This window comes from Phascolarctos cinereus, unplaced genomic scaffold, assembly GCF_003287225.1.
Source record: "Phascolarctos cinereus isolate Bilbo 61053 unplaced genomic scaffold, phaCin_HiC Scaffold_726;HRSCAF=1367, whole genome shotgun sequence".
In the NCBI taxonomy this organism is placed as follows: domain Eukaryota; kingdom Metazoa; phylum Chordata; class Mammalia; order Diprotodontia; family Phascolarctidae; genus Phascolarctos; species Phascolarctos cinereus.
The window spans coordinates 416,457,919-416,470,531 of NW_027556098.1; the positions used below are offsets into that span (position 1 = coordinate 416,457,919).

Consider the following 12,613-nt stretch of genomic DNA (forward strand, 5'->3'; position numbering starts at 1 on the left):
TACCCTAGATTTTACAAATATCTGTGAAATTTGAGGTGGGCAGACTTGGCAGATTATCAGTCCCCTGGATCTTGAGCCTTGGCAAAGTCATAAAATCTTATGAACTCAATGTGAGAAGTTATTGAAAGAATGATGTGAACGTCTAAAATAATGAAGTAGTCTAATGAGAAACCAAGACTTCTCACAGCTGAAGTAAAAAAGGCTTATAAGTTTCTCTTTTAAATAATAATTTTGATTGTGTGGTCATTGCTTATGAAAATTATGGAAGTGAACCTGGAATAGTATGTATTGAAGTTATATTTTTAAGCCAACTTTGCATCAACAGATCCCAGATTTAAAGATATTATTTTTGCTTTAGGAGTTAACATACAAAAATACCTTTAGATATGGATTTTTGTCAAGCCTCAAGACTTCCAGTAGCCACTAGTTTTCTGGGTTTTGAGTGAACTCTCATGTATTCAATGTATGTGAATGAAACTTCAAAATGTGATTATTTTCTTCATTTCTAATGACTGATTTCTGCTCCTGGATAGAGTAAAACTAGAAAGGATGTGTGCTCATTGTTAACGCTTATTGCAAGAACATGAGGAAAAACATCTCTTGGAACTTTAACTAGGTACTGTTCTGAGTTTTTATTTCAGGTATGATTACCTGAATTATCATTAAGCTAATAATCCACCATTGAAGGGAAATGCCACGTGGTGCTCTAAGAGAGTGTGATCTGAGAACTCCCACAAGTGGCTATCTGTGCCTGGGAAAATTGAGATGATGACCACACAATTGTGATGGTAGTGTCTTCTTGAGTGAGTTTTCCCATTGTGTTCTTTCCTTTCTGAACAGAAAAATTTCCCACCTGGTTAATTCTAAGCCTAGTTATGATGCCCTGTACACAATGTGGAACTTTCTTGAATGATTGGCTGTTCCACAATAAAGGTACAGAAAGTCTAGTGGACAGTCAAGAGTGCAAGTGGGAGAAGATACAGTTGGTCTGGGCCCACTCCTTAAAATGACCATTCTAGGAGCCAATAGTCAGAAAGAGAGAAAAGTCACAGTGAGCCCCTTTTCTCCTCTGATGTTGTCCTCTTGGTGTCCTAGACATTCTGGTGTTGGCCTTCATCATCTAGCACCTAGACTACTGCAATAACTTGCTAGGTTTTCTCCGTGTCATCTATCCACTTGAGTCCCTCCTTTACCCCTCCCTTCAGCTGAAAAAACTGATCTTCCTAAAGCTTTAGGTCTGACAGCCAATGACACTAGCCCCATGACCCACGGATCATGTCTGGGGTTCTATCCCACACATCCTATAGGCAATGTCGAGTTTTTCAAAGACTTTTGGTCCACTTCTACCATTTTCCTCTTTTGATGATTATAGAAGTAGCATCAAAACTCCACTTGCAGCTTCTCAGTCAAAGTCTACTTGAGCAAAGCCTTTCATTGCCACTTTCTAAAAACCGTCTTCTCCCTAGAACACATTCATTTCCCACACACTGTTAGAGCATACTGGCCACCTCTGAACCCTACAGTTACCAGAATCAATAGCCACTCTAGCCTCAGCATGGCCCAAGTTTGTCCTGCAACTTTACCCAGGGCAAAATCTTTACTCACTTCACCTCTCCCAGAAAACCTTATGGATCCTTATTCAATTTCATCCTGGCATCACCTCATCTTCTATCTCATCTTCATGAGTCTCTTGCCTGGTCCCTATCTTCTATTAGGATTGAGAGGTAGAGATGTGGGTGCAATACCATCAAACCCTGAGTGTCTCCTGTCTGATCTCCAGATGCCAGGAGAAAGAATAAAGGAGGGTCTGTGCCCTGCAGGACTGCTATCTTATCTCTAACATTATCCTGCCTCATCCCAAGCCTCAGGAGGGAATGGAGAGGAGAAAGCTTCAGTGTCCTACATATCTCCTGAGAGAAGAGGGAAGTTTCCAACTTGGTCTCCTGCCATAAGGTAATTGGAGATATCGCACTCCTGCTTCCCCAAGTTCTTGCTCCCTTACCTAAACTTTAACCCATGTTTCTGAATGGACTCCCCTTCACCCCCAAGTTCACAATAATATTTACTTTGAAAATCTCAACATTTCTCAGGTCACATAGCCAGCAACATAGAGAACTACAAATGATCTCTGATCCTCATGACCTCTCAAACCTTTCTAAAAAAAGAAATTATGCAGCAGGGAAAAAGAAACATCAGCAACCTCTATGTCTAGGACACTAAGAACTCAAAGAAGACAAAATCTCCAGGAGCTAATGTTTAACTCATTCTCAGCACCCTCTCTCCCATCACCCACCATGCTCCTGACAGTAAGGATGCATAAGCCAACTCAACTCATGGGCTTGCAACAAAATGCAGTCACCCCCCACCCACCCTTTTCCCTCTTTCTGGTGCTATGTAGATCTAAACTCCAAATGCAGGAATTTGCTGTGTCCAAGATTGCCTGCACACTATTAGTGTCATATGCCGCAGAGAGCAGATGAACAGAGAGGATATGGCAAGTTATGTGTCTCAGTTGTTGTAGGGCCTAGCTCCACATCCTGACCCCCCACTTCCTCCCATTTTTACGGAGATCCGAATTGCAAATGAAAGAACTTAGCCCAGGCTGTGATACCAATAGGGTGGCAATGTTCTGTACTACTTTGCCAGAGAAAAGAGTAAACAGGGCAGGATACCTTATGTAGGGGTATTTATGGCACTTCATGAAGCCTGAATAAAAGAGTACAGCATTCATCTGGGAACAATTATTTCCCCAAAAAAAGTTGGTTAGGAACAGAAACCTAGACTGGTGAACCATAAATAATTTAAAATAGGGGGCGCCTCAGATACTTAAAGTCCAGCCTTCCAGGAAACTTCTGTCAAGGAGGGAGTCATAAAGTGAATAACAGCGGAAAATAAAAGCAAAAGAATAACATTGTCAGTAATCTCAGGAGGAGCAAAATTTAAAGACCTTGAAAATGAGCAGATAAACTAATAAAGAAGAATTTAATACCACTAGGAAATATGGCCTGTGGATCTGTTAAACCAGTTCAAGAATCTCTAAATAAATACTACAAAAGTAAAGAAAACAATTCAACCTCTGCCTCACTGGGGGCAGAGGACCCTGTGGAGTTTGAGGAGAGCATGTAATCCAGATACATTGTTCCTGTGTGATTCAAAAGAGAAGTCAGAATTGGGAGAGCAGAATCTATGGCTTATAGAATAGAAAGAATTAAGAGAATAAAAAAACAACTTGAATCCATGGTGGCAAGTCTCACTAAAAAAAAAATCAAGAGAAGACACCTATTTGGGAATACAAATGCACACAAGTACAGACCAACCTAGAGAAGATATACAAAAGGCAATAACATGAAAAGAAAACATGCTGTTCATACAAGTAAAACATTGATCTCAAAGACAGGATATGTAGAGACAACTTAAGGATTATAGATATCCTAGAAGAATCTAATAAGTCAAATAACCTGAACATGATAGTATAAGAATTACTACAAAAAACTCCTAAGAACTCCTGAAGACAGGAAACAAGGTGTCAATTAAAAGAATCCACAGATCACCTCCAAAAAAAAAAAAACATAACACTAAGAAATATCCTGGCTAAAATGTACAATTCTATTGAGAAACAACAAATTCTGCAAGCAACCTGGAGAAAGAATTATAAATACAATGAAAAGAAAATTTGGATAACATAAAACTATTCAGTACCCACCAGAAAAATGGTGGAGGAAATGGAATAATGTGTTCCAAAGAGCAATGGTGATGGAGTTGCAGCCCAAGTGGTACTACCCTACAAATTTTAGTTTAAACATAAATGAAAAAACATGGATGTTCAATAATAAAAAAAGACATTTGAAACACTTTAAGAAAGAAAACTAGACTCAAAGAGAATATTTGCTCCTCAAAAAGTTAATATAACAGAAATGCAGGTTGGGTAAAACCAAGGCAACAGGTAAGGAAAGCAACAACAACAGCACAGAGAGACCAAGAAGAATCTTTTTTTCTCCCTAAATGTACACAAGGAGACAGGAGTGAAGGTGAAACACAAGTGGAGGTAATAAGGGAGATCTGGGTCTGGGGCATTATATAATGAACCTCCTGGCACACCACCTTCAGGTGAATCAAAGTTTTTGTTGTACTAAATTACCAAATGGGAATTTGAATAGCAGGGTAGAAGGGAGGATGAAGATGGAAGGGTGTGTGTGATGTGCCCTAATCAAGTGGAGAACTGACAGTGAGGGGAAAGGGACTGCTGTGCTTTCTGAAAAAGAGGAAAGCATATAGGGGAATCAGGGAGGAGGCAGGGTAAGGATTGGAAAAATGAGGAGAAGGAGGAAACTTTGTTTTGGAGGTGAGAGAGAATGCACTGATGAAGTCTCCTAGGAATAAAGAGAAGCCTTGTGCTAGCCACTGTCTATGGAGATTTGGCAACATTTATACTACATCAGGATGTGGGTGGTTGGAACTTCTGGGAGTGACCATCTAGGAGAGGGTAAGGCCATGAAGTCAGTCTTTGAGGCAGTTGGGTAAGGAAGGTGACCAAGGGGAGGTAAAAGGTCAGTAGTTAGCTGCATAATCAGGGACATGATGGGGGTCCTTTTGTGGGTCACTGTCCAGTTGATCACCTGGAGGAATTAATATATTTATGGAAATGAAGCACAATGGAGAAAGGCCATGGAGGGGGCAAAATTTACAGAGCAATGGAAGGCACTTCTCAGAAGAGAGCAACCACAATGAGCTCCTCAGAAGTTTCAATTCCAAGTAGCGTACAGAGAACAGAGGGGCACTAGAAAAGTGAACCAGAGAATGATGGTCTAGAGCAAACAAAAAAGGAGGATGGATAGTGAAGAGAGTCAGGGAGACCCCTCTGGAAAGGGGTGCCAAAAGTTAAAACATAAAAATTAATGAGCAGGCAAAGTGGAAGAGGAGAAGAGGAATTTTACTTGACTACTTAATAGAAGAGAAAAATAAGAGAAGAGTTACATAATCAAATAAAAGCAGGAAAGAAAAAAGAACTAAGACTCTAAAGGGAGATGAGAAATCAATAGGAAGGATTGTGAAGGGACGAGGGGAAGAGAATTAGTGGGAATAGGGCCACCTTAAAAAAAATTTAGGTAAAATAATTGGAAAGCAATCTCTCTATGTGCACAAGTAATTTCAACCCATCCCATTCCCCCGCCCCGAATATTGACCAGCAGTATTAATCTCCACTCTGTTACTTATCTTCATTTTCTCCCTTTCTATTGGTTGTGTTTGTAACAAAAAACAGAAAAAAACAACTTCAAAAATTAGAGATAAATGAAGGAAAATAGAAAGCCAACTCTCATAACCTTAAATGTGAATGGATTAAACAGTACAATAAAATGGAAAAGAGGGACAGATTAGATACAGAAATAAAAACATAATGTGTAACTTAGAGGAGCCATATTTTTAAAAAAGCATGGACATACACAGAATACAGATGAGGGGCTGGAAAAACAAATTTACTATGCATCAAATTTCCCTGTTAGTCTCATGGGTACCACCAAACTGCTTTTCTCCCTTGTTCTCAGAATGTCATCCTTGACTCCTCATTCTCTCTCAACCTGCATATACAATCCACTGCCAGAGTTTACCTTACCTGTCAATTTTACCTTCTAAACATCTCTTGTATATGCTCCCTATTTTCCTCTGACACTGCCCCAACACTGGTGAAGGTTCTAATCACTTCCCACTTGGACTATTGCAATAGTGTGCTGCTTGGTCTTCCTGCCTGTCTCTTCTTGCTCCAATCCATACTCCATCCATCTTACAAAATGATCTGACTAAAGATCAGGTCATTTTCAATAAATGCCAGTGGTTCCTTATTATCTTATTATCCTTATTGTCTCCAGAATCAAATAAAAAATCATCTGTTGGGTGAAAACTTGGACCCTCTACCTTTCCAGTCTTCTTCTACCTTAAACTTCACCACTTGCTTTGTGATCCAATGACACTGTCTCTTTAACACACCAGTACCTCTCCCAACTTTGGGCAATTTCTTTGGATGTTCCCCATGTGCAGAATTGTCTCCCTTCTCATCTCAGCCTCTGGCTTTCCTCAATTCCTTTAAGTCATAGCTAATATCTCATATTTCAAAGGAAACTTTTCCTAATGTCTTCCTAAATGCCTTCCCTTGTTGATTGTTTCCCATGTGTAACTAGTTAATGCATAGTTATTTGAATGTTATTAGAGTTGAGTTCCCTAAAATCGGGGACTGTCTTACTTTGTCCTTCTTTGTATCCCCAGAGATTAGCATTGTGCTTGGCACCTGTTGTATCATTTCACTGGCAAGGCAGTTCAGGATAAGAAGGCATTTCTAAGAAGTTCTGTAAGTCTGGGGGACCCTATCCTATGAACATTCTTTAGTTAGAGATCAGTGTGTTCTCACCTTTCCCTTGAAACAGAAGAGAATGCTAATAGGAACACAAACTAGCTTTCAGAATTGTGCCTGAGATCTACCCCCCTCCCCCAATGAAGAGACTCTGCCTTCTACCCACTTCCCAATAGTGCCCTGCCACATCTCATTGAGAAGTAAGGGGAACTCATGTCTCCTCATGCTCTGTTCCCTCTAACATCCCTGAATGTCTGTGGGCTGCATCTTCTACCAATGTAGGACTATTAAAATCTGCTGTACTGTGGAAACTAAAGAAGGGTCTCCACCCTTTCAGCCCCAATACCTATTACCTAAAGAAGCCATAGAAGGTATTGAACCTCATTAACTCTTTCAGAGATCAAGGTATTATTATTATTATTCCACGTAAGTCTTCCTACAATACTCTTACATTGCCTATTAAGGAAAAAAAAAACCTGGGACCTGATGGAAAATGGATTTCCCCAAATGATGTTTTTGCTCCATTAACTCCTATGATAATCCTCCAACTGGGTGGTGCCTAATCCTGCTACTCTTGTCTCTTCCAGTCCCTGGAATGCAACTTGCTTTGCAGTACTAAATCTTTGTTCAGCCTTTTCCAATATCCCAGTCCACCCAGATTCCCAGGACCTCTTTGCTTTCCCCTGGAAAAAGACTCAATAGACATGGACCCGACTACCACAGTAAAAATGCAATATTAGTGAACGTAAATAAAGCAATATTAGTAGTTTAACCTAGTTTACACATAAAAGAGGTTGAGACTCAGAGGAGGTGAATGATTCTCCAAGATCACAAAGGTGACAACAGGGAAAAATCACTAATTCCTGAATCCAAGTCTAATCTTCTACCCAAGATGGTGTAAACCAAAAGAGGAAAAGGATAGAATCTTATTTCAAGCAGGTCTAGTACCCCTGTTCTCTAAACTGAATGCTCAAGTAGACTTGGAGGGCCTCGGGGTTGCTGCAGACTGGAAGTGTTAATTGGCCTCGGGCGAGAGCACAAAAGCCAAGAGAATTCAAATCAAGGAATTCACGCCTTTTCTAGGTGTAAATAAAGGGGTGGGGTACTTCCTATAAAAGGGCGGATAATCAGCTCACATTTTCTTTGGGGGACTGGACGTCCACACATCATAGCTGCTGAAGGAACGAAGTTGTAGAGGAAAGTAGGCGGTTTACAAGGGCAGCTATGCCCGTGGGATCCAGAGCCCGCGCCATGCTGCGGCGCACGGTGATCAAGGCGGCGTGGCTGAAGCTACCCAGGTGGTTCCGGGCCGCCTGCCCGAAGGAGGAGGAGGAGGTCCGGCCAGACGAGGGCAGCGCCCGCGCCAAGCCCACCGCGACTTACAAGGGGCTGGACTTGGTGTGGACCCCCGGCCCCAGCCCCGGCCTCAGCCCCGGCCTGGAAGCCCAGAAGCCGGAGAGTTTGGGCCTTGTTGCTTCTCCCGGGGATAAGCAGGGTAATGTCCCACCCTGGAATACCACCAGTAAGCAGGCTGCCTTCACAATTCGCCCTCACGAACCAGTTGAGGAGAATGGAAAGAAACTTCCCGTTCCTATAGAAAAGCAGTCTGAGGACAATGTGCTGCTGCGTTTCAATTCAGCTGTTTCGCTGTCAGAGACAAGACAACCTTTGGTGAGCCCTGATTATCCAAGGATGGTAGTTTTGAAGCCTCCCTTACTATGGACATGCCTGTGCTACTGGAACCAGAAGAAAAGTCACGAAATATCAATGAGGTCCCTGACTACCACGAAGACATCTATCGGTCCCTTAGGGAAAAGGAGGTTCAGTATAAGCCTAAAGCGGGTTACATGGAGAAGCAGCCAGACATAACCAAGAGCATGCGGGCTACTTTGGTGGACTGGCTGGTGATGGCGGGGGAGGAATACAAGCTCCAGAACGAGACCGTGCACTTGGCTGTGGACTACACCAATCGATTCCTCTCCTCGTCAGCGCTCCAGGGGCAGCTTCAGCTGGTCGGGATTGCTGCCCTGCGCCTCGCCTCCAAGTTTGAGGAACGCCACCCACCACCAGTAGCTGAGCTTCTGTGCCTCACAGATAACGTGTACACTCGGAAGGAGGTGTTAAGCATGGAGCAGCTGTTACTGAGAGTGCTTGATTTTGACCTGGCAGCACCAACGATCAACCAGTTTCTCACTCAGTATTTCCTACATCAGCAGCAGGCCAATTCTAAAGTGGAGAGTTTGGCGATGTTTCTGGGAGACTTGAGTTTAACTGATGCCGACCCATACCTGAAATATTTACCATCAATTATCGCGGGAGCTGCCTTTCATCTAGCACTCTACACAGTCACTGGGAAAAGCTGGCCAGAGTCTTTAATCCAAAAAACGGGATACACCTTGGAAAGTCTTAAGCCATGTCTAATGGACCTCCACCAGACCTTCCTTACAGCATCACAGCAAGCCTTGCAGTCTATACAAGAAAAATACAAGACGGCAAAGTACCAGGATGTATCCCTCATCAACCCGCCAGAGACACTAAACTTATAGTGAGGGAGAGACACAGAGCTTTACCGGCAAAGAAGCCTTGTTGTACTGATTTTATTATGGTCCCAGGTGTCTTCACAAAGAATCACTTCACAAAGCGCAAGCTGTGATCGATTACAGATTATAAAGTACCTTCTAAATTTTTTTTATGATTTTAAATGTAATTTTTTTGTATGTGCAACTGTCCTGTGTGTTTAGCTGCAGACATAAGTGGTTTTGTTTATGCATTGTGTGTATTAACCAAGCCCACTCCTTAGGAGAAGGATTCATTTGGTGAGCTCTACGGTTGACTCTGGCTAACAAGTGAAAACTGAGATCAGAACCTGGCTCAACTCACTGGAATGTTTGAAAATAACAGTATGGTGTAAGAGAACCCAGTAGAGGGTTTTCCAGGATAAAAAAGTTTAGAATGTTGGCTGCTCTTCCTCTCTTTCTCTCATGTCTGTTTTCCTTTTTTTTACTTCTCTTAATCCTCCCTCACCCGTGGCTACCATTAGACACAAATAGGTACAAGTATATATGTAAAATTATTCTATACATGTATTTATCAGTTCTTTTTCTGGATGCAGATAGCATCTTTCTACATATGTACTTTATTTTTAATTTATAAAAGTATTTATATATATTTATATATACTATATTTATATTACATTTATATATACTGTAATAAAAGCATATTTATAATAACCAAAATGACTAAGTCACTCAAAGTCATTATTAAAACAGTATTGCTATTACTATATACAATGTCTCTTGGTTCTGCTCACTTCAATATTCATCATTCGTGTAAGACTTTCCATGCCTTTCTAAGATCACTGAGTTTATATTTTCTTATTGCACAGTAGTATTCCATCACAATAATATACTACTTGTTCAGCCATTCCCCAGTTTATGGCAACACCTGCAATTTCCAATTCTTTGCCACCACAAAGAGAGCTGCTATAAACATCCTATTCATATTCAAAGTTATAATTGCTATTTGTGAATTTCCCTCCATCTTATTTTTCTTGCTATTTTCTTTCTCAGCCTCTTTTTATTCTATCCATTACCTTATCTTCTCTCCCCACTTCACCTAGCCCTCCAAGAGTCCCCCCCATCCCCTTCCAAATCCCAATCTACATACTCCTCTAAAAGTCCCTCCTCCAGCCTGTCCCCCAGTTTTCTCACCTCCCTACATGTTCAGAAGACTTCTATACCCTTCCAGATGTATGTTATTTCTTCTATCTAGATGAGAGTAAGGTTCCAACATTACTAACCCTTCACTCCTACCTGCTTTCTCTGTATTAGTTTTTCCTTTCACACCTCATTTTTATAATATAATTGCTCCTTTTTACCTTTTCCTACCCAATTTTGTTTTTTAGAATCACCCAATCATACACAACTCAGCCCCCAACTTTCAAACCACTTTTGTAATGATGACAGTTTTAAGAATACTGATGACATTTTCAGCTATACAATAAGTACACAGTTTAATGAGTGCCTTATAATTAATCTTTAATGTTTTCCTTATATTTCTTCTAGATCTTTTATATTTAATTTTCCACTAAGTTCTGGTCTTTTTGTTACAAATACCTAAAAGTCTTTCAGTTCGTCAAATGTCCATTTTTTTTTCCATTCAAAATGACGCTCAACTTTGCTGGGTAAGTTATGCTTGGACCCAACCCCAGCTCTATTGCTCTTTGAAACATAACATTCCAAAGCCTACAGTCTTTTAGAGTAGAAGCTACTAGGTCTTGTGAAATCCTGACTACTTCTGCAGTTAAAATTTTTTTTTCTTGTTGCTTGCAATATTTTCACCTTAAATTGGGAAACTTGGTTATGACATTCCTGTAAAGTTTCCTCCTGGGATTGCTTTCAGGTGGTGACTGGTAGATTTTTTTTTTCTATTTCTACTTTAACAATTTAATTTCTTGCAATATTGTATCCAGATTTCTTTTTTTGATCATAACTTTCAGGTAGTCTGACAATTCTTATATTGCCTCTCCTTGATCTGTTCTCCAGATCAGTTGTTTTTCTTTTTTCTTTTTGGCTAGGCAATGGGTTAAGTGACTTGCCCAGGGTCACACAGCTAGTAAGTGTTATGTGTCTGAGGCCGGATTTGAACTTGGGTCCTCCTGACTCCAGGGCTGGTACTCTATCCACTGTAACACCTAGCTGCCCCAATCAGTTGTTTTTCTAATGAGATTTTTCAGATTTTTTTCCTGGTTTTATTATTTCATAGCTTTTTAACATCATATGATTCCTCTTGCCCAATTCTGGTTTTCAAGGAGTTATTTGACTCCTTAAGGTTTTGAACCTCTTTTCCCAGTTGGTTAATTTTGTCTTTGTTGACTCATGTCTGTTTCCCTAAGATTCACATGGCTCAGGAGATCATCAGCGCCTGAGCTCAGAAGCACTCGTTCAGTGTTTGGGTAGGGAATGGTGTTACTGGAATAAATCTTTGGCCTTTTCTGTTAGTCAGTACTGGTGGATCATGTGTGTGTGCCACTGATCAGTACTGTGTCTGTATCTCACCTGCTGCCCACACCACTAAAACAGCTCAGTACCATAGAATGAGATTTTAAAACAGAAACCACATGTAGCCTTTTTTCTTCATTATGCATGGAAGACCCCAAGGAAGCTGCTGATGGGCAGCAGAGTGTTTCCCAGGCTGGTTCAGACAGATCGTAAGCCTCCATTCTCAGGCCACACATAAGCTTTCTCTTTGCAGGCTTAGTGACATTCACAAAACCCAACTGGAAAGGAGGAAACTCCAAGTCATCCATGATATTAATAATGCATCTTCCATGAGTGACATGCATCATTAAGAAGAACTGTGACCAGGGTCCCTGCCCTCCTGCAGCCCCAGGCTCTGGTGTGTTAGTGCCCCTCCTCGCTCTAGAACTGTGACCCAGGACTGCAATCAGGATATAAGTATGGACAACACAACCTAGTCTTGCACCCAGTGCCAGCAAAGGGACCTCTGTAATCTTCTTCTGACCACTTGTCTAAACCCCTTACCATCTGTGGGCTGAGAGCTCCAGAAGCCACTGCAATTGCTTCTGGAAGCCAGTTATTAAACATTCAATGGTATATTTGAGGTTGTAATCCTCCATGATGTAGTGCTTCATAAGTTTCATTGTTTCTTAAATATAATGTTAAACAAAACATGCTAATTCAATGTTAAATATACTATGCTATCAATAAAAAGAGAACTGGAGATTTTCCTGTTTTTTAAGGGATGTAATATTTTATTTTCCCCCAACTATATGCAAAACAATCTTTAATATTCATTTTTCTTAAAGTTTTGAGTTCCAAATTCTTTCTCTCCCCCCCTCATTGAGAAGGCAAACAATAGGTTATACATGTGTACTTATGCAAAACATTTCCACATTGGTTATGTTGTGAAAGAAAACATAAACCAAAAAGCCAACAACAAGAAAGCAAAGAAAAAGTATTCTTTGATCTGCATCCCTATTCCATCAGTTCTTTCTCTGGAGATGGACAGCATTTTTCATCATAAGACCTTTGGAATTATCTTGGATCACTGTATTGCTGGGAGTAGCTAAATCATTCAATTGATCATCATACAATATTCTCGTTACTGTGTACAATGTTTTCCTGGTTCTGCTCATTTCACTTTGTATCAGTTCATGTAAGTTTTTACAGATTTTTCTAAGAGCATTCCACTCGTCATTTCTTTTTTAAAATTATTTAATATTTTATTTTCCCCAATTCCATGTAAAAA

The 12,613-nt window shown here is 40.6% G+C and overlaps 1 pseudogene; it reads left to right on the forward strand.

The window, feature by feature from the left end:
• Nucleotides 1-481: 481 nt before the first annotated feature.
• Nucleotides 482-9,397, forward strand: LOC110220000 (cyclin-A2 pseudogene; annotated as a pseudogene).
• Nucleotides 9,398-12,613: the final 3,216 nt, after the last annotated feature.